Source organism: Pantherophis guttatus, chromosome 7 (assembly GCF_059756535.1).
Source record: "Pantherophis guttatus breed Tessera chromosome 7, ASM5975653v1, whole genome shotgun sequence".
NCBI lineage: Eukaryota > Metazoa > Chordata > Lepidosauria > Squamata > Colubridae > Pantherophis > Pantherophis guttatus.
The window spans coordinates 33,103,910-33,127,491 of record NC_142069.1 but is presented as its reverse complement, the minus strand read 5'-3'; the positions used below and the strand labels follow the sequence as shown (position 1 = coordinate 33,127,491).

The following is a 23,582-nucleotide window of genomic DNA, read 5'->3' as shown; positions in this document are numbered from 1 at the left end:
AATACTTTAGCTGGTCCATCCTGTGCACTATGTAATTTCTTGCAGTAAATTGCTGCTTTTATGCTGTGCTTTCTTTGAGAATTTTTTTTGTCAGCCATTTTGAATATGTGAAACTGCTTTGCCAGTAATGGAAGAGCGTAATGATTGAAGCAGTACAAGAGTGTATGGAGGAAGGTATCCCCTCACTTTAACAAGGAGAGTGAAATAAAATACTGAAAAATACAAATAATAAACAGTTGCATTTATTCATGAATTTCATGTTATCTTGTTCACGATTTAGATGTGAAAGGCTCTCACCCAAACTGACTTCCATTCTGACTACAGATGTTTGAATATGGCCTAAATATTGTTTTCCATTACAGACTCCTATAAGTTCCGGAGAAAGTAGTGACTATTATGGACATTATTCTCCTGCAGTTGTGCATATTTTCAACTCTGCAGGATTTTAGAATGACAGGAGCAGGTTGAATATTGGAAGATACAATGTCATTGTGTAAATAAAAAACCACTGAGCAGCTATTTTCTTCTTTTGAGGGGGAATTGTAAAAAAAATACTAGGTATTTATATAGATTTTGTTTAATTTCAAAATCACTAATATAGGCACAATCTATTATTTGGTATATGTTGTCAGTGAAAAATGCTTGTTCTGCCTTCCCTTTATTTTATCAAACTACAGTCTTAAGGATTTTCTATTTTATACATTTGAAAAACTTATCTGGTTGATTAGTGTGAAAACAGTTTTTTGTATATATGTTCACTGAACAATCAATGCAGTAACATACAAAGATATACAAAGATGCGTATTGATATGCGATTGAATTGTTTGGCTCCTTGAGGCAATGAAGAAAATCACTCTTTGGAGCAGAAACTGTAATTGTTATTGTATCTGTCTATCCATTCTAACAGCACTTTAAAGAAACTGGGGCAGTCAAGAAGTGGGTTTTTTTTTAACACTTAGGTTTTTCTGCTTATGCATTTCTTGTTACTAAGACATTAATAGACTACATGTTGCTCCAAGAAGTGACATTTCTCATGTTCCCTGCACTATTTCTTCCTGTTTGGTCATAGTAACAGCATAGCAACATTTTAAAAAGAGCAAAAGAGCAACTGGTTTCAAAAGCAAGTTCTTCATGTTACTAATACTTGCACTTCAAAATTTGTTGCCCTGACATGAAGATATGGCCACCACTTAGTACAATACCTAGACATGGGTGTTTTGTGTTTTTTTTAATTGTTTATAATATTTAAAGACTTAAATCCATACAGAATAAACTCTGGTGAAACATAGTTATAATTACATTATAACAGCTATAATAATGGAGGAACTGTGAATCTTCTGTAAATCATTTTGCCTTCAGAATTCTAGTAACATGTCTCAAAATAAGCAGAACGCTTGTTTATTAAGGTTTATATTCTGCTCCTACCTGAAAGTCCTCTGAATTCTCTTCTACGTTCTTCTACATTCCCTGCATTCTCTTTTTACAATGCAAGTTAAAAAATTACAATGAACAATAATTTACTACTACTGTGGGAATTATAAAAATTTAGGCACCCATGAAGCAATCAAACATCAAACAAAAAGCCATGATAGGAGCTCATTACTTGTAACAGATCTGTTTCCAGGCTTCTCTTAAAGGTCAAGCTTTTTTATTTGAGCTTTAAATCTCGGAGATCGCCTTTGGCATTCCTTTCAGCCTTCCTTTCCGGAGCCCATATGGTGCCCTCCCAGAAGCAGGCACCATTTTGGAAGCAGCAGAGGCTGACTTGTATTGGCCTGAAGCTGGAGCCATCGGGGGGCAGGGGGGGGACTATAATTGCAAAAGAGAATAGCAAGGTATCCACGGGTGCATGCTGTCCAATAATGAATATTTTCAGAAAGACTAATTCCTAGCTTGAATTTGGAAAAACTTGTTCCTTTTTTACTTTTTTTCTAATGCTGCACAATCTAATTTGACCCACGATAACAGGAACAGAACTGAATTGTCAAGAGTTAGATATAGACACAGCAATATATTTTAGTTGTTTCTCTTATTTTGTAGCACTTCTTAATATTTTTTACCTTAGTGAATCCTGTGGCATACTGATACATATTTTCAGTGATTTCAGAGGTGCCTTCTCATATTTCAAGAGTATTAAGAATCTATTGTCAGAATGCAGCCTGCAATCTCCATGCAGAAGATGTCAAAATTTTAGTATCCATGTTTAGGAAAGAAACCAATTGTACACTCTACTAAGCCTTTACTGGCTCTTATATTATTGGTATACCAGCCTCACGGAAGCATCATGTATCTTCAAAAGAACAGGAAAAAAATATACAGTGGGGCAAAAAGTATTTAGTCAGCCACCAATTGTGCAAATTCTCCCACTTAAAAAGATGAGAGAGGCCTGTAATTGACATCATAGGTAGACCTCAACTATGAGAGACAAAATGAGAAAACAAATCCAGACAATCACATTGTCTGATTTGGAAAGAATTTATTTGCAAATTATGGTGGAAAATAAGTATTTGGTCAATATCAAAAGTTCATCTTAATACTTTGTTATATATCCATTGTTGGCAATGACAGAGGTCAAACGTTTTCTGAAGTCTTCACAAGGTTGGCAAACACTGTTGCTGGTATGTTGACCCATTCCTCCATGCAAATCTCCTCTAGAGCAGTGATGTTTTGGGGCTGTCGCTGGGCAACACGGACTTTCAACTCCCTCCAAAGGTTTTCTATGGGGTTGAAATCTGGAGACTGGCTAGGCCACTCTAGGACCTTGAAATGCTTCTTATGAAGCTACTCCTTCGTTGCCCGGGTGGTGTGTTTGGGATCATTGTCATGCTGAAAGACCCAGCCATATTTCATCTTCAATGCCCTTGCTGATGGAAGGAGGTTTGCACTCAAAATCTCACGATACATTGCCCCATTCATTCTTCCCTGTACACAGATCAGTCGTCCTGGTCCCTTTGCAGAGAAACAGCCCCAAAGCATGATGTTGCCACCCCCATACTTCACAGTAGGTATGGTGTTCTTTGGATGCAACTCAGCATTCTCTCTCCTCCAAACACGACGAGTTGTGTTTCTACCAAACAGTTCTACTTTGGTTTCATCTGACCATATGACATTCTCCCAATCCTCTTCTGGATCATCCAAATGCTCTCTAGCAAACTTCAGATGGGCCCAGACATGTACTGGCTTAAGCAAGGGGACATGTCTGGCACTGCAGGATCTGAGTCCCTGGCGGCGTAGTGTGTTACTGATGGTAGCCTTTGTTATGTTGGTCCCAGCTCTCTGCAGGTTATTCACTAGGTCCCCCCGTGTGGTTCTAGGATTTTTGCTTCTTGTGATCATTTTGACCCCACAGGGTGAGATCTTGCGTGGAGCCCCAGATTGAGGGAGATTATCAGTGGTCTTGTATGTCTTCCATTTTCTAATTATTGCTGATTGTTGATTTCTTCACACCAAGCTGCTTGCCTATTGCAGATTCAGTCTTCCCAGCCTGGTGCAGGTCTACAATTTTGTTTCTGGTGTCCTTCGACAACTCTTTGGTCTTCACCATAGTGGAGTTTGGAGTGTGGCTGTTTGAGGTTGTGGACAGGTGTCTTTTATACTGATAACAAGTTCAAACAGGTGCCATTAATACAGGTAATGAGTGGAGGACAGAGGAGCCTCTTAAAAAAGAAGTTACAGGTCTGTGAGAGCCAGAAATCTTGCTTGTTTGTAGGTGACCAAATATTATTTTCCACCATAATTTGCAAATAAATTCTTTCCAAATCGGACAATGTGATTGTCTGGATTTGTTTTCTCATTTTGTCTCTCATAGTTGAGGTCTACCTATGATGTCAATTACAGTCCTCTCTCATCTTTTTAAGTGGAAGAATTTGCACAATTGGTGGCTGACTAAATACTTTTTTGCCCCACTGTATGTATGACTATCTGGATCAGGAGGCTCTTCTGTTTTTATAGAATTAATAATAACAGCAATGGAGCCAGATCAGCTATTCGATCTTAAGAATCAGTAAGGGCTTGATTTCTCAAGTCAGAGAAAAACCTCTGGAGAACAAACCGATCAGTTATCACAAAAACCCATAACTATCCACTCTTCCTACCAGTCTGAAAATATAATGCCCTTAATCTATTGTGCTACATGGGAAGAAGAAAGAGATGCAAACATTGATCTTATGCATTGTGCATTTATTTATTTATGTTGTTGATTTACATGACCACCCAACTCAATGTGACAGTAAATGAACAAAAATAACAATTCAATCTTTAAAAAACTCAACCTAATATGTAACATATAAAAGGATGACCAAATGAGATAGACAACCAAAACAAGAATCCACCCAACTTGACCCAAACACCTGAGGAAAAAGCCAGGCCTTAATAGCTTTTCTAATGGCAGGCAAAGTTGAGGGTGGTGTGTTGTGGACGGGCAGATAGAAAATAGGGTTCCAGAAAATAGAGGAAGCTCCCCTTGTTAGGTTCCATAAGAGAGCAATATTTAAAAGTGGAACTTGGAGCATACCCTTCCTGTTGAAGCAGGTGGGTCAGGCAGATATTCTTGGGAGAAGGCAGTCCTGCAAATATCCCAGTCCTATGTCAGTTGTTAGGTTAGCTGCTATTTTTAGGAATAATGGCTGCTTGGCAGCTATTTTAATTACATTCTTTATTAATTAAGAGTTCTAAAACTGTGTTTAAAAGAAGCCTGCCTAAGAGTTGATGGGCATGGGATGGGGGATGCACAATACGGTGTAAGAAAACTCCCACTACACCTTGTAACTCTGCAACTCCATTAGGTGTTGGGTAATCTAACAGATACGACTGCCTTGTTCTGCTGTTCATTGCTCAAGATTAACATTTGGGAACCTTTTGTTTACCACATTTAGTTCAGTAAGTATGTCATGTCAGAACATTAAGCCACATTAAAATGTGAAGTTGGTGGGTATTTCTGGTGATTGCATTTCCTTGTGCCATTTTTCTCCCACAAGTAGTTCTTGTCAAAGCATTATGTTTTAGGACTATGTAATTTAAATGTTGTAAGCTGCCCAGTGTAACTACAGTACATGTGAATTGACAACTATATAAATTTTAAAAAATGATATTAAGTATCTTTCCTATTTGATGCTTGATAGGCTATATTATCTCCATTTAACTTTGCATCATGTGGTACGTAGTGGTGTCTGTGATAGAGATGATGTTTCCAGATTTGCTTCAAAATTGCAATTGATTAGCTGGGGCAAAGAAAAATACACAGATGTTTGCATTCCTGTTTTTTCTTTCATATTGACCCTGACTTCTCATGTCAGCTATAGCAATTAACATATACTTACTAGCATTTGAAAAAATCACATTTGTTACTCCAGCTACTGTATCAGTTTCAATAAATTCTAAAATATGCTCACTGACTATTGCCACTGAAGCTAAATTTTTCATAAATTCTGTTATTATAAATCACAAATCATATAATATTTTTGTATAGCTATAGAAGCTAAGATACTCAGTCCAGAGTAACAAAGTGATATCTTGATGACTTCAGATCTTCCACAATCTGCTATTCAGTTTTTGTTGCCAATCACTATATGATCTCATTTAGAATTGTTTTTCCAAATAGTGATTTGTTTGGAATTCTTGGGTGTGTCTCTTCTTAGATGTTCCTGGTCCTGATGTAAAACATCAAATTCTGCTCTCAGCTGCATAATTTTCAGTTTCTGGTTTTCAACATATATTTCTACTTGGAAATGTTATGTAGTTCTAGTTTTGGTCTGACGGAATATTCTCTTGAAGTTGTTCATTAATTGTGATATGTAAAATTAGTCTTATTTCAAGTTGCTTTCAGCTTTCAACTTCTGGTGATTGTTCCCTTCTCAAGGCAATCAAATTTCTAACTTGATTTGTCCCATCCTTTCTTCTTTTGGAATCTAGTGTGGCTGGGATCTCAAGACTTGAAGAGTTTGCAACAAAAAAATTTCAGTGTTCTTAGTTTGAGTACATCAACCATGGCTTCTCCTTGTGACACTAATGGGGATTTTAATGGCAATCATTTGTTGTATAGAAATTTTTATTTATTTAGTGAACATGACAGGTTGTTTTTTTTTTACTTACTGCTTAATGAAACTTGACATTTGACTAATGAAAAGCTGAGTTAATCACAGAGATAGTAGAAGTACACAGAGATATATACATACATACTGTATATTCATTCTGAAAGCTGAGTGGATGGATAGAGGAGTGAAGTTAATACCCTTTTTAAGATAATTGTCAAAAATTGTTTCAGTGGCTCCAGTCAATAGCATTTTTAAAAAATCCAGGATAGTACTTTTGTTTTCCTAAAAATTTGTGAAACTGAAATGAATGTTTCTTATTCAAAATAGTTTGATTTTTAAATGTTTTTTGTTGCATTATATTGAAACTGAAATCCAAATAATGAACAAATTGTACCCTTACTCTTGACCTTGACATATTTGCAGGAATGACACTGTCTGAAACCAAGGCTTCTGCAATAATCTTAAACTTTCTGAACTGTGAGCTTCTGGATTGTAACTAGCTTTATAGGTATGTCACTATATACATTAACTATTGTGGAGCAATACTAATTGATAACTATTCACCCTATATATACAATATTATGAGAGTCCAAATACTGTACATAAATACAATAATTTAAGACACTAAGATCGTCTGTTAAAATATTGTTCCAGTTAGGTATTTGCTATATTTTTATTTTCTCTTATGAGCTGCCTTGAATGCCCTATTGCTAATAATGAGGGATATAAATTTTAAAAAATAGTTAACTAGTTCCATTTCCTTTCCTTCTTTTTCATCATTAACTGTACACCTCATGATATTGTCTGAAATTATGCAAGTCAGTCCAAATAACCTGTGATTCAGTGTATATGTGGATAAGTTATAAGAGGTTGGGTAACCCTAGAAAATTCAGCTAGCTGTGTAGCCACATCTTGAATGCAGATGGTGTGGTGAAAACTGTTAGGGGCTTGCTCTGCATTCACATTTGGATTGTCTTATTTTAAAGTAATTTTAGATTCCATTTACAGACTTTCTGGGCACTTATCCCAGAGTTCCCTGCAGAGATTCTGAAAACAGTGCACTGTGGGTGGGACTTTTCAAACAGGCTGCATCCCCATTTGGATTAAAGCAGCTGAGACAGAAACAGTTCTGAATTAAATAAGTCTTTGGCCCTGCTGAAATATGATTTACTCAGAACAGCATGATGCAATAATGTAAATAATTTGGAATTGTTATATGGACAAACAGCACTAAATTCCCAAGGAGAAAAAGCAACATGATAGTACTGGAATCAGGACAGGAAAAAGCCCCCGAAGTATGAAAAGTGTCTGTTTGTCTGGGTGCTAATCCGTGTGTTTAATTATAAAAAGAACAATTCTGGAATTAAGATATCCCTTTCAGCCCAGGCAGAGGCTTCCTTGATTTGGTAGTGGGAAATTATTTGTGGCTTTCCAGAAATTGTATAAAAGTGGAACGAACGGAATGAATTCTTTCAATGAGAGAGCAGAATTATGAAAACAGCAGAAGAGATACTTTTACAAATAAGAATAGAGGATGCAAAAGAGATTTCTTTACAGAAATATTCTGCAGCGCTGTGCAGACCATGTTAGGGAAGCAGAGTGGACTGCTTTATCCTTGTGTCACATGGCTGCATCCCAGAAATGGACGCCAGAACCGCAATGAATTGTGTCTGCTTTGAAAATGGCAGCCACTTCTGGGATGCAATGTTGTAGCCCAGGAATGATGAGTGGGGACCTTATAGAATGGGATGGGGAGAGATAAGCCAGGAAGAATGTGCTGCAGCATTTCTGCAGTTGGTTGTAAGGGCATATGACCGTGGGGGTGTTGCAGCGGCTATAACTCTGAAATTGGATCTTTTCAGAGTAGTAACTTTTCGGGGTGGGGGCGTTGTCTGTCTTAGCTTCATACAGTCGCTAAGTAACTAGTCATAAGTCAAGGACTAGCTATGTACTTCTAATGCAGGAAAAGTATTTTATCTGTATCTTACTACAAGCATAAATAGGCTTAGTCTTAAAACTACTAACATCTCCCCCCCACACACACACACATACACACACACTTCACTTTTATTAACCTTACCTGATATTATTGCCTTCATAATAATAAACTCCAGAAGGAACAATCTACATGCATTGATGGGATTAGCTCTAAATTAATAACTTTTTTAAAAAAGTGATTATCCTGATTCAAACGTTCCTGCCTTTGCACTAATTTTTAGCAACCTAATAATCTGCAGTCATTAGTTTATTTTACATTTCAAAATAATCCATAATATAGATTTGCTGTGTTGTATGAATCCTAGCTCTCTGATTTGTAGACCATGGTTTATGTTTTGCTGTAGTATATAAACCCTCCCCCATAATGATTTATTTAAGAAATCATGGTTTAGTATGATATGTGAACTCTGAATAGTACCCAAATATGCTGAAAACTTTCAAAGAGTAATGTCAATACTACTGTAACTATGAACAGATTTCCCACAAAACTCAGAACAAATTCAGTGTTCTCAGTATACAGGTAGTCCTTGACTTACAACCATTCTTTTAGTTACTGTTCAAAGTTACAGTGGCACTGAAAAAAGTGACTTATGATTATTTTTCACACTTACAACCATAGCAGCATCCCTATGGGTCATGTGATCAAAATTCAGACACTTGGCAACTGGCTCGTATTTATGACAGTTGCAGTGTCCTGGGGTCATGTGATCACCTTTTATGACCTTCTGACATGCAAAGTCTATGAGGAAGCCAGATTCACTTTACAACGATATTACTAATGTATCAACTGCAGTGATCCACTTAACTGTGTCAAGAAAAATCATACAATGGGGCAAAACAATTGTCCTGCTTAGCAACAGAAATATTGGGCTCAATTGTGGTCATAAATCAAGGACTATCTGTACAAATTGATTTATATAAGCAATTTTGTATGTCCTCACTTCAAATGAAAGTTGTTCATTATATGATTTTTTCAGGTGCCCAAGGTAACCTGCATTCTTAGAAGGCTTACCAGATATAGGAAATATCATGTATAATAGAACAATAAATAAATTCACCAGAGAATGCAGCAGAAAGTTGGTTACCTAGGTGATTGAAAAAATAACATTTGAAACGCCTGAGAGAAAACTGCTGAAAAGAGTAGAGGATTAAAAAATGAGGAAGAAGTCAACAAAGAATTAAAGTTAGAAGTGGGAAAGTAAAAAAGATTTACATTTCAAGAATGAGAAGGCACTATCCCTGAAAAAGAAATAAATGTAGAGCTCTGTTTGTTGGGCTTGTAATAATTTGGGATTTCTTATGTTTGTTGAAAGGATGCCATCAGATGTGGGAGTGGCAATAGTATTTATATTTGAGAATTAGTTTTTAACAATTATCCTGTTAGATTTCTTATTATAGTTAGTATATAACACTTGGACAAAAGAGTTCATAAACTCTTAAATTTAATTGCTCTGTCTTCTTTCTCCATACATCATGATCTTAGGAGCAACTTTAGGAATCACTTATGCTGGAAGTATGTGAATAATCATAAGCACAGGTAGTCTTTGATTTATGACTGGTCCCTTAGCAAATGCTTGAAGTTACAATGTATCTCCAAAACTGTACTTAGGACAGGATTCAAAGCTCCAAAGTTCCCCCACAGTCACATGATCGCATTTTGGGCACTCGGCAACCAGCTCTTCTTTACAGTTATTTGCAGTATCCCATGATCACGTGACTGCAATTTATGATATTCTTTGCCAGTATAGGCATTTACTTCCATTTTCAAGCAAAAATTGCCCAGCAAACAATAGGTTTGCGTAACCATGGCTGCATTCACTTAATGAACACACTGTTTGCTTTACAACTGCTTCCCAAAAGATAAAATTGGGTGCGGTCACATGATGATCATCTTAATGACTAGCATGACATACTAATTCCAGGCTCAATGATCATAAATCAAAGAGTACCTGTACTTTTAACTGTAACTATTTTGTTAAGCCTATGCAATGTGTCCATTAGATTCCTGTAACTAGTTTTTTATAATGAAGTTAATAGGGAGTTGCTTTCATTTGAAAAACATTTATTTTGTAGCTCAATCATTTCCCAACTTAACTGGGAAATGGTTGACTATGTTGGTTTTTCTACTGGTAGATTCTCTCCTTAATTAACACAGATGAGCAATTACTCAAAGGCTTCAGTTCCAGAGAGCCTTGAATCTGAAATCCATAGCTCCCCATGGGCAATTTCAGTAATGTTTTCTCATCCTTTTTGATGTTACCAAAAACAACTGCAGAGGTTTGGAGTGGAGAAACAGATTTTAAGAATCAGATTTCTCCTATTGAGGTTAAGTTGTCTCTTTTTATCCATTGTTGGCAGGGAATGAAAAATTCTATTCCGTAGGTTGTGGGTAACTTGTTTAACTGGTTTCTTTTTTTTTCTTATAACCAAATACAATGATTATTTCAATACATAGAGCTGAGTTAGGGCAAAGTGTATCCCCAAATATAACATGGATAATAAGTAGGTGAAAGAACAATTTTGTTTTTGGGCTCTATCTACATTGCCGTTTTCTTGGTTATCCTGTTTTTATGTTATGAATATACATGAGCTAGCTAAGATGCCCATTTTGAATGGTTCCTGGGAAAAGCTCTGCCTAGGGCTCAACTTAGCTTTTTCTACTACTGACCTTTTAACTGGCAGAATAAATATCATAATAAAAACAATATCCTCCTTCATTACGGTACTCATACAGCCAGTCAAAAATGTAATCACTGTGTTGGAGAAATCCTTTCGGTTAAAATGACATGCAATCATTGCAGTCCTGATTAGCTGGCAGTGTAGTTTCTTCCAGCTTGCCTTTAGTACTTACGCCTCTGGATTGTTTAAGAGATTTCCCAGGCTTTGATGTCCCACAAGCATATGGATTATAGAAATTCAAAATCTTTTCTATTTAATATTGTGGATCAATGTACCAGAAGAATAAAAACCAATACTTATTAAATTTTACATCCCACACAATTTCTGAATGGATAATCTAACAAATTCAAGTTAGAAAATGTTCAATAACTTAGTTGCCATATTTTTAATAGTTTTCAGATTACAAAATCATTAATATATACTTGCCCCTGAATTATTATCATGATCAGAAAGCCACTGATATTAGTTAGTATGAATAATAACCGAACTAATAATATTTGAACAGATAGGCAGAACTAGCAGACCTTGTACCCTGAACCCTGATTTTTATAGCTTGCTTCATGTCTTCAAAATTCTTATAGCAGAATTTTAGAGATTATTGTCAAGAAATGTTCCCAAAGATTTGGTTTAATCATGGATTTCAGATTCTTATCCTCTGCCAGGGCATTTTCTCCTTTTCCTATATTAGTTCAGGCTCCTCTTTTATCTAGCAACAACTTAAGTGCCCTTTCATTAATGTCTGCTAAATACGTAGTTCTCTTTTACATGCAGAAAACTATATTTGAGGCAATAAGAGTTTTATGAGATAGATATTTCGAACAATTATACTTGGCAAATACACATTGCAACAAAAACATTCATAACCTGTTAAAACACAGCTGCTGTCAACATTCTTCTTATTAGCCAGACCCAACTTGTCTTTGGAATTGGACTATAGGTGAGTTGTGGCTCCCTATGATTGAATTGTGTGTTTTATTAAACAAAGCAAATAAATAAAAGTAATGGATGCTTTCAAGAAGTCAGAGTTATTTGCTGAGAAACAGGGAAGCACAATACCCATGGTTTTTCTCTCATAGGATTTGTCTTTTGTTTTTCAGTACTGTTCAGTCATTGATCTGGCAGTAATATTGTTTTAGTGTACTACCTAAGAGTTCTGCCTTTACATGAATTTCTGGATGACATCCGAGATTGCCCTTGCTGAAATTTGGCACAGTGCCTTGTAGTTAATAAGGTATTCTGAGAAGAGATTGGATGTGGCTAGTCTTGTCACTGATTGCGTGGAAAATCAAAGTAAAAATTATGATTAGTGACATTTTCATATGTAAATATAGGATCTGAGAGGTTGTAGCAAACTTTGAAGGGGAAAGATTAAATGCTTTCAAGAGTAAAGATTTAACATATCTGGAAATTTAGCAAGGAAGAAATCTCCATTTTAAAGGAGAAAAATCTGTGATAGCTGTAAAAAATGCAAATTCCATACCAAGAATGATTAGAAAGGGGATAAAAATGGGTGTGTAGCAAGGGAGCAAGATGACCTTGAGCCAGTCACTTTCCCTCAGTCCTTGGAAGGAGGCAATGGCAAAGCACTTCTGAAAAAAACATACCAAAAAAACTATTATTATTAGTTCAATTTTTATTAGTTCAATTTATATGTCACCTTTCTCCAAAGACTCAGGGTGGCTTACAATGCATTTAAAAAACCATTATAAAAACATTTAAAAATTAAAACATTAAAATCCATTCACACCATTCATGGCTGGACCTCACAAGATCACAACAGTGAGATCAACGGCCCCAGGCCTGCCGGAAAAGCCAGGTCTTCACCGCTTTTCGGAAGGCCAATAGGGTGGGGGTGGTACGGACCTCAGGAGGTAACTGGTTCCAGAGAGCTGGGGCAGCCACAGAGAAGGCCCTCCCCCACGGGCCCGCCAGCCGGCATTGTTTAGCTGACAGGACACGGAGGAGACCAACTCTGTGGGATCTTACCGGTTGCTGGGAGCTATGTGGTAGAAGGTGGTCTCGAAGATAACTACAGGGACTTGTGGTTGTAGTCTTTCTGACATGAAGGGAAAACTAAATGATCCTGAATGCACAATTGAGCCAAGTACACAGGAACATATATTATAATCAAATTATTCAAATACCTGGATTTCTATATTAATGTCCCAGCATTTAAATTGGTAATGCTCCTGAAGATCTAGCTAGAGGAAAAATTAGCTATGAAAGAAGAAATAGTAGTAACACCGGGCAACTCAGCTAGTCTGAAGGCCCCACTACAGTCTTTTAATTTCTTTATATAAATCTACATCATGTAACACATAATGTAGAATTCTTTTCCTTCTCACAAAGTTGGAGCCCAAAGAAATTAAATGGTTGAATAGTGAAGATCCACAAAAGACACAAGGAATGTGGGGATCACATAGTTTAGATATAGAATTCAGTTTGAAACATGACATTGCTACTGTTGGAAAAAAATATCCACCTGGTTCAATTCCAAGCTGGGAGAAAGACACTGGAAACATGGAGGCTGATTGGAAAGATGGTTTAATAATGAAGCAGAACCACATGGGTTCTGGGTATCTGACCACATGGAGTTGAGAGTGGGGGATATTTATACCTTCTCTTGGGCTTTGTACTTGAACTTCCTGTTCCTGAACATGTATTCTATTGGCTGTTGTCAGACTCCCATGGGGCCATGTACAAATCCTAGGAGTTTGTCTGAGCTAAGTTTGATTGAAGTTTGAACTGCTGGGGGTGGTGGATGCAATGAAGGGGTTTGGGACAATTCCTATTGTGGCTGATGTCTAATCCTACTTTTGATGGATCTTGGGTGAGAGTGTTTGCTTATGAATAGAGCTAGCTATCTCTTTATCTCTTAAGTGTGATATCTGCTGAGGGCTCTTAAGAAAGGTGGGAGCTGCTTTCCAAGAGCATGTTTCTCCATTTCTCATCCAGGGAAATGTAATATTCTGCCTTTTTAATATTTCTCAAAATATTTCCTTCTTCTAAGAAAAGGACGGGTGCTAACTTTCTACCAACAGAAGAAGCTTTAAAACACTGTCCAATAATTCATGGATAATTAACTTATAAGAACTGCACCTCCAGAATTAGGGGGAACATACTTTTGAATATCATCTTCTAGAAAACAATAGCAAATGAGATTTTGCTGAAGTCTTGATTCTAACTTTCCTGACTAGTCAAGGCAATCAAAACCCAAGATTTAGGAAAGATCATACTAGATCCGTGATGGCGAACCGATGGCACGCACGGGGGGCCTGCACCCCATTTTGGGTCTGGAAAGCCTCCTGCACCAACCTAGAAGCCAAAACAAGGGGTGGGGTGCATGCGCAGGGGGCAGGGGTGCATGCGTGGAGGACGTGCATGAATGCACAGGGGCAGGGCGCATGCATGGGGGCAACGCTCACATTTAATTTTGGGGGTTCTGGCACGTGTGTGTGCATGCATGCGTGCATGCGCACTTTGGGCACTCAGCACCAAAAAGGTTAACCGTCACTGTACTAGATCAAGAAGGGGGGGGGATAACTGATGATATAGTTAAATTCCCAGGAATTCAGCTTAAACTCATGAGTTCATAATGTGAGTATTTATAAATTCTACTGTGCATGAGAAGCTCTGATGATTAATATCTTGATATAATTAGTTGAGGAAAAGGAGGTTCCAGATAACATTTGACTGAAAGGGTTATATGACATGCTACTAATCTCAGAAAGCAGAAGACTGGCAAATAGATTGTTGCCTAGGCCATGAAACAATCACAATACACTCTCTAACTACCTTCTCCATTGATATAGATAACAGATATTCCATTCAGTGCTTTGGAGAAGTTGTATCTTGGTTATAATGTATGCTTCCCTGAGTGACTTGTTGATTATCTTGATTATGATGTCACCCAGAATCACTTAATTGAGATGCGTGGCTATAGTAATCAAATAAATAAAAAATATATACAGTCAGTATCTATGCAGTTATGACTTTTAATTGTAGTTAAATCATTCTGCATTTTGATGGTTGCAAGATAGTAGTTGTGCAAGGGTATAATTTTAGTTTTGTAAAGGACAAAACTAGCTTTGTGGTGGATATGCTACCCAGGAGCCATATGAAGAACAACATCTGAGTTTATAAGCACCAAGAAGACGTACATATTTTATTTGTAGTCATGTAAGATTTCTTTATAATTATTAAATTGTTCCTGAAAGTTCACTAACAACTGATTTGAGTTTAGAGTACATCCAAAAAACTACAGTAATAAGTTAGGCCCTCTTTTGGCATACTCTTCACCTTCAACCTCAATTGAAAGATGGGAGTATAATGAATTAAGGGGTCTTTTAATTTTGAGTGATTTACTGGTTACTGGGGAACTTTTCAATAGTCAAACGGCCATCATCAAGCATAAGATAACTTGAGCACCTACAGGGTGAGGAAGAATGTCATCTGTAGCAGGAAAGAGCTGCTATGTTCAGTTTTGTTCATGTGTTCCAGTCTAAGTGTATGCAGGCTTTGCCATTTTTCTGAGGATCTGATACAGTTGTTGCACACTGTTGGTGCAATGTGTTTCACATTGGACCACATTTTTCTTTTTGACTTTATAAGACTAATACCATCTTGACTTTATACACTGTTATAGGATAGACCAGTTGTTCTCAATGTGCGGTCTGTGGACCCCTGGTGGGGGGCCACGATGTCATCACAGGTGATCTATGAAGCTTCAAAAAAATGTTATGAATTAAGTCTTGGTGGTCCATGGCCATGGCCTGTGGCCACAAAAGATATTTAAATATAGAAAGCACTTGAGGAACAGTTGGAAAAGAAGCAGGCTCTGGACATTTCAGTAAACTATTTTTGAAATCTGCTACATCAACATCAGTACCAATTTTAGGGCATGCTGCATGGCTATTAATTTGCAAAGTCTTACACAGAAACAGATTACAATCCATAGCAGGAAAGCACAGTTCCAGAAAGAAACATCCATTGTTATCCCTGTGTTTTTTCAATTTTTCAAGTATGAGAGGCAGCTGCAAAATGTCTTACTGTTCTTGTATTTTCGGCATTTTAGGAGATCAGTTTTGTTGTCTGTACATATTCTTTGCCATGTTTACAGCCAGTTTGGTTGAGTAGTTAAGACATCAGGCTAGAAATCAGCAAACCTTTGAGTTTTAGTCCTACCTTAGTATGAAAGCCAGTTGGGTGACTTTGGGCCAGTCACTTTGTCCCAGCCCAATCTATTCCAGGGTTGTGTGGGGAAAATTGGAGAAGGAAGGAGTTTTAGATATGCTTGCCACCTTGAGTTATTTATTAAAAAAACAAGCAGAATAAAAATAAGTAAATAGAAAAGGGGGCCTTAAGCTATCTATGTGTAAAATGACTTGAACACCAGCTGAAGCTTCTCTGACCTGGTTTGCTGCCTTTTCTACCTATAAATGCTTAGTTGGGTGACTGAAGCCTTTTGGCAACTATCTGCAATCCCATTAGCATACCTTGGTCTTGTTACAGGGCTTTGATCAGTTCATAGTGGAAAGTCTTTTTTTTAAGGGAGGTTGCATCTATAGTTTTTGGAATAAAGTCTTTCCAAAGTGCCAACAATCTACATGTTCTTCCTAAATCAGGTGTCAGCAACCCGTGACTCCAGAGCCGCCAGCGGCTCTTTCATCCCTCTGCTGCAGCTCCCTATTGCCCTGTCACGGCAGAGGGATGAGAGAGCTGTCACCCTGTCATGGCAGTGGAGCTGACCAGAGCCTTAATGTGGGAGTGAAGTGCCCCTGCACTTGCCGAAACAGCATTCCACCTTCATCACGGTACATTTGCTGTTGCTGCCTCCATGGCCTGTCCTCTGCTCTTGCAGCGCCTTGCACAGCACAGTGAAATTTAGCACACTTCACAATGGGTGAGACAGGGTCTCTTCCTTCTGGAGCCCATTACAATGCAAAGCGGCGGTGGCGGTGGCTCGCTCTCACCTCCTGGATGTCAGTTCCTTTTCCTGCAGAGCTGCCAGTATTGTGATGCCCCGCTTACCCGCCAGCCGGCTGGTCTTCAGCTCTCCACCGACCAGCTGATCATCAGCGAGCTGCTCCTGGGCTCATCGGCCTCTGGACATCAAATTCCCATCACCCAGAACCAGTTCAGGGGTTCCTTCCCCCTATGGGGGGGGGAGAATGTGTGTGCGTGTATCATGTCTCTGAGTGGGAGTGAGTTGGTGTCAAGTTGGCCACCCAGGTTTTGTGGCTCCTGGTGTTTTCTTTTCTGTGAGAAACAGGTCCAAATGGCTTTTTGAGTGTCTAAGGTTGCAGACCACTGTCCTAAGTGAAAAGTCCAAAAGAGCTCATAGTTGAAAAGTTTAAGGAGAAGACCCCAACAATTTTTTTTCTGAGAGCCTAAGAAAGAAGAAAGAAATAAAGTTCTAGTAGTGGTACATTAAGAAACTGAATGGAAATGGACTGGAGTTTGTAGTTAAGTGCTTCAGGCATGTTTGTAATCCTACTTGAGACAAGCTGATATATATTTGCAATATGTACAATCTCATAACAGTAACCGAAAAAAGGAAGTAGAGTGCAACTATACTCCTCCTGACACAAGAAGATTACATTTTATAATATCAGAAAAACATTTGTGACTGAAAGAGCAATGGAGGAGGTAATTCTCCATAAGAAAGAAAATCAAAGAAATAAGCCCAGTGCACAACAATGACAGTATTTATTTATTTATTTATTTATTTATTTATTTATTTATTTATTTATTTATTTATTAATCAAATTTCTATACTGCCCTACTCCCGAAGGATTCAGGGTGGTGAACAGCCAAGATAAAATACAGATAATACAAATATTAAAAATCCCTTAAAATTATTAAATATTTTGGCTGAAACACAGATTAAAACACCCAATTTATAAAATCACGAATTAAAAATTTAAAAGAGGAGAGTTAGGCCAGGCCAGCCTGCTGAAATAAAAAAGTTTTGAGAGCATGACGAAACGTGCGCAGGTCCGGGATCCTCCGTATCTCTGGGGGGAGCTCGTTCCAGATGGTAGGTGCCCCCACAGAGAAGGCTCTCCCCCTGGGGGCCGCCAGTCGACACTGTTTGGCCGACGGCACCCTGAGGAGCCCCTCTCTATGGAAGCGTACTGGTCGGTGAGAGGCTATTGGTAGCAGAAGGCGGTCTCATAAATACCCCGGTCCGATGCCATGGAGCGCTCTAAAGGTGGTAACCAAAACCTTGAAGCGCACCTGGAAGACCACCGGGAGCCAGTGCAGCTCGCGCAGGAGGGGGGTCACATGGGAGCGCCATGTCGCTCCCATAACCACCCACGCGGCCACATTCTGGACCAGCTGGAGCCTCCGGGTGCTCCTCAAGGGGAGCTCCATGTAGAGAACATTGCAGTAGCCCAGGCGGGAAGTAACGAGAGCATGATTTAGGAAGTACAATGGAAACATAGCAAGATCTTTTTCATAAATGACACACATAGCATCTGAACAATAAAATTTATTCAAATGTAAAGAAGCCATAGAAAGGGGAAATAATTTGCACAGTATGTTAGAACAACTGATTATAGAAAATGAGACAGTAAAGATCTTGTGGGACTTTCGAATACAGACAGATCATCATTTGGAACATAACACACCAGATATCATGGTTGTCGAGGGTCGAAGCATACAGTTTATTGATATCACTGTACCAGGAGATGTCAGAGTTGAAGAAAAAGAATTGGAAAAAATCACGAAATATCGCAACCTGGCCATCGAAACTACACAGCTATGGATGAAAAATGTAACAGTGATACCCATTGTCATCGGGGCAATTGGTACCATGTCCAAGAATTTTACAAAACACATCAAAAAATTGCAGCTTCCTGCAATAACACCAGCGGAACGGCAAAAAACTGCGCTACTCGGAACATCATATATTTTAAGAAGATACTTGGTTGATACCTAGGACACTGGCAGCAACCCATATCAACCATTAGCACCAGTCAATCATATTTGTGACACATTTTTAAATGTTCAGTTGACTGAGTTTCATGTTTAATGAATAAAAAAGATAATAATATTTGTTACATTAATCATACTTATGTAATTGTATTATTATACACATTTGTATTAGAGTGTTTTCCTTCATTATTTAGTTGTTCAGTGTTTTTGTGCGCCATTCTAATAACAATCATAATATTTAAACATACATTGTGATACCATCTTTCAACATCTAATCTTTACATCTAGCTATTACTTTTAGTATATTATATAAAATATGTATAATAATATTCCCCCTTGATCTTGTTTCTGCCTCTATTCTAGCTCTCAATATATACTGCTCAAAAAAATAAAGGGAACACAAGCAGAAGACATCCGAGATCTGAATGAATGAAATAGCCTTATTAAATACTTTGTTCGTACATACAGTAGTTTGTGTTCCCTTTAGTTGTTTGAGCAGTGTCTAAACTACTATATGTAAAGAACAAAGTATTTAATAAGGCTATTTCATTCATTCAGATCTTGGATGTCTTCTGCTTGTGTTCCCTTTATTTTTTTGAGCAGTATATTAAAAAGCATTCCCTTTCTAACCATCATCTCTTGCGCGCTTTAGTGTTTCAATTCTTATTCATTTTTTGGCCTGCCTCCCAAACTCCTCCCTTGTGTCTTTGTCTCTGTATACATATCTTTCCTATTACACCTAAGTATGTCTTCCAACTCTACTATCTTTTGCTGCCGTACCTCCAAAGGATTTGCCCAAGCCCCTATCTTCTCTTCAAAAATATCTTTCTTTTTATCCAATCCCATTTTTTGGGATTGGGACAATATATATTGTCCCTTATTTGATACATAAGTCTTTATTGTCTTCTCCTTCTTGTTTTATTCATTGATTTATCTGTTCTGTCTTTTCCTCTGGTCTTTTATTATCTCCTCTATTTTCTGTGTTTTATGATCTTTATTCCTTGTCCCTTGTTGAACATTTTCTGATTTCCCCACAATGTCATGCATTAAGTCTTTTATCTCCCTGTGGTTCTTTATCAACAGATCATAAGTACTTTGGAGCATCAATACCATTTCTTTTTGAAATCGACTCATCTCCTCTTAATGCAACATCTTGTCTTATTTTGATAGGTCCAAATATTACTCAATAGCTTGTCAGTAGTCTGTCACTGCCCCAAAGTCTCAATTGTCTATGACCTCAGAAAGCCAGCTTAGAAACCGTTTGCTCAATCCTAGCGTTGCTCCTCAGGGGAATGCAATAGTTATAGTTCTTTGTATCCCACAGTTAGTCATTTAGTTCCATTTAGGTAATCCAGGAAGATTTCCAAATGTCTCCTTAAATTCACTCTGTGAGTTCAGTCGTAGATCCTGGCATTTAAAAGTCACTTTCTTTAGATATTTTTCATAATCTCACAGTTAAACTTCCAATAACCATGAAGTAGACAGATATAGAACAGTAGATAACACAGCAGTCCTCCAGGTATTATTGATTTCCACTTTTGTCCCCCTTTGTCTTATCAGTACTTCCCAAGGTTGTAGGAGTTTAGTATATATTCCATTCACCAGTAGATGGCGCCTTCAGCTTAAATTTCAATGTCACATAAAATCTAACAAATATTTATTTCAGTTTTTTGGAAATAGTCAATATTCAGACAAATAATTCCAGAATTTTAAAATGCCTTACCAAAATATTGCCAATAAAGTTTAAAAATCCAATCTTTCTATATTTTAAAGACTTTGCGGTCTCCCTTTAGTTCCTTTTCTTTTGGGTCTATAATTTATCTCTCTGTAATTATTCGCCACTTTGACAAGCATTTCAAAAAGTCTCTTTTCCAGGGTTTATTTTCTTCGGGCTAAGATTCTAGGTAAAAAAAAGAATCACCTCACCCACTTCCAATCACTGTTCATCTGCACCACTCCAACATATTCTTTGTTTCTTCAGCTGCCCCAGCTTCACGGCAGCCATAATGGCTGCCTCTCCTCTTCGTCATTGGATGGGAGGGAATCCCTGGGTCCAGCTGGAGAGCTGCCACTCTCTACGACCTGCAGGGTGCTCCTCCTTCCTTCATCATCCATATAGGGTGACTTTAGCCCCTTGGGGGCCCTCCAACAAGGAGGATTTGGCGCACGTTCGTGGAGCCCTGCTCCTTGTGTCTGATCTCGCTGCGACGTCAAACCAGAAGCCCCCCCAAAAAAAATTCATCGATTTTTATTCACCCTGGGATCTTACTACATAAAGCTACCAAGAGTCAGCCATTGTGACTTGCTGACAAGTTGACTGGAAGGTGCCATGATTTGGAAGCAAAATTACGTCGGTCACTTAAAAAAAAAACCCAGCCCTCCACTCAGCAATAATTAAGTAATGGTGGTTGATTACCTCTACATTTTTTTTTGTTTCTATGGGTTTTTTTAAAATCTCAGATAAAGAATTATTTTTCTGGGGGAGGAGAGCCAAATTTTGTGAGTGTCAGAAACTGGCAATGAAATATTTTCTTACTTCTTTTCTCTAGTAGAATTGAGAAAGTGCTGTTTCAAAGTGATTCAGATTTGAAACTTGTGTATCCCAGTTTGTAGTACTTGGGTTTTGTGTGTGTGTGTTTGTTTGTTTTCAAATTAGTGTTTACTCTTGGCAATTGCCTGGACAAGCTCCAGCTTGGCAACATTTCAGAAGTGGTTTACCAGTGCCTGCTTTCTAAGACTTACAGAGTGACTGGTTCAGGATCATCCAGCTGATTTTATGCCTGAAGTGGGACTAGAGTTCACAGTTTCCTGGTTTCTAGCCTGGTACCTTAACCACTACAGCAAACTGGCTCTTAGTACTTGTTTTATATAATAAATAATTTTATTTATTTGTTTACTATATTTATTTACTTATTTACTTTATTTATTTATTTATTACATTTATATGCTGTCCACCTCACCAATAATGTGACAGTGAAGTAGATTATATGTTGAGAGATAACGGCTGTCCCAACATCACCCAATGAATTTCACCGCTAGATGAGCTATGCTCATATGAAATAAAATAAATATTTGCATGATGTTATCTATTTTTATACAGAAAAATAAACTCAGTGTAATGTAATCCACACCTTATAGAGTTTCTTCTTTTTTTTTAGTGTTTTCTTCTGGTTCTCTTTCACAATGAGGATTAAAGGACTTTTGCTTTCTTTATAAAGGATAAAGGTATGATTTTAATGGAATGCTTATCATAGTAATATTTAAAATATAACTTCTTATTATACTAGTAAAAAGAATAGATAGATAATTTGCTGTGAGATTTAAAAGCCATTTCCTATATCATGAACATTAACATATAAAATTTGTACATGATAACATATGTTCCATCCACTTTTTTTTTACAGAATTGTATACTTAGGATGCCAGGATTAGGAACTGTTTCTTTTTTATATATACAGTATAAAAGTTTTTTATTTTTTTCAAACACACATAAGCAAACAAACAATGCATTTTTTCTGAACAGAGTATTGGCCGAGTCACAATTTGTACCGCTTTTAGTTTCTCAAACACCATTTTATATATTTCAGTTTTCACCATAAGATTCTTTCTCTCTAATTTTTTATTTTATTTTCCTTCTATTTCTTCTAATATATAAACAATATTACCATTCGCCCTAATCTCTAATCTTAATCAATTTTTCTTTTTTCACTCCTCTCTTTACTTTTTTCAAATTGAAACCCTTCAAATTGAAATCAATCATTTTTCTAAAATCTAAACCTAACTCTAAATTATCTTATTCAAATATTCTCCCATTAGTCCCTTTTCACAATACAATTTCAAATATTTTCCCTATATTCCAGCATTCCAATCATAAATATTTAGTATTCAGCAGTTTTACAATTATCCCTCTTTTCCATTTCTTTTTTTATCAGTTTCCACATACCGTATTTTCCGGCGTATAAGACGACTGGGCATATAAGACGACCCCCGAATTTTCCTGTTAAAATATAGGGTTTGGGCTATATTCACCATATAAGACTACCCCTCTTCCAACGCACACCAAATAAATTAAAAAACATCAACTGGCTCACCCACAATGTAAAAGCAGCTGTGCTAGACCCAAAATGGCCCTTGCAACAAGCAGGAACCTCACATAGCCACAAAAAGCCCCAAAAAACAACTTTCACACTTTACACACACACAACACAACACAACAGGCTCACCCACAATGTAAAAGCAGCTGTGCTAGACCCAAAATGGCCCCTGCAACAAGCAGGAACCTTACACAGCCACAAAAAGCCCAAAAACCCAACTTTCACACTTTACACACACAAAATTCCACATACAGCTTTGTGAGATTTTGTGTGTTTGTGTAGTTAGAATGAAACACTACAAGAACACACTAAATCTCAGAAAGCTGCACAAATATTATTTTATTTTATTTTATTTTTATTTTTATATGAAAGCTAAATTTAAATCTTCCTAAACTTTAAATGGCTAGGTCTAAAAAAGAACAACTAAAAAAACCCCAATTAACTATTTTTTTTAAAGCTCCCAAAGGGGAAAAAAACTTACCCAATAGAACAGGGGTCTCCAACCTTGGCAACTTTAAGATTTGTAGACTTCAACTCCCAGAATTCCTCAGCCAGCTTTGTTTTGCTGGCTGAGGAATTCTGGGAGTTTAAGTCCACAACTCCCTGCTTGTTTGATTGCAGGCAGGGAGTTGCTTGCTGATGGAATGGATTCAGGCAAGTGAAGCAAGGCAAAGTGAAGCAAGGCAAGCAGCTAAGGTAAGCAAACTGGAGGGGGAAAACTTTTTTCCTTCTCCATGGCTCTGGCGAACCCAGCTGAGTTGCCTGATTAGCAGATCGTCAGAGCTTGGATCGCCAGAGCCATGTGAAAGAAGAAAAGTTTTTTCCTTCTCCATGGCTC

General features: G+C 37.5%; 1 protein-coding gene across 7 annotated transcripts in view; it reads left to right on the top strand.

Moving 5' to 3' along the window:
* Window positions 1-23,582, top strand: part of TCF20 (transcription factor 20) — a 187,060-nt gene that overhangs the window by 41,863 nt on the left and 121,615 nt on the right. For 3 of the 7 annotated variants that reach the window (XM_087873138.1, XM_087873139.1, XM_087873137.1), the window contains exon 2: window positions 21,809-21,875. The exons of 3 other annotated variants lie outside the window; for them this stretch is intronic. The gene's annotated coding sequence lies outside the window, so the exon portion shown is untranslated. Of the gene's footprint in view, window positions 1-6,455; window positions 6,541-21,808; window positions 21,876-23,582 lie in introns of all 7 variants that reach the window. One more of the 7 variants, XM_034403311.3, reaches the window with a different exon arrangement.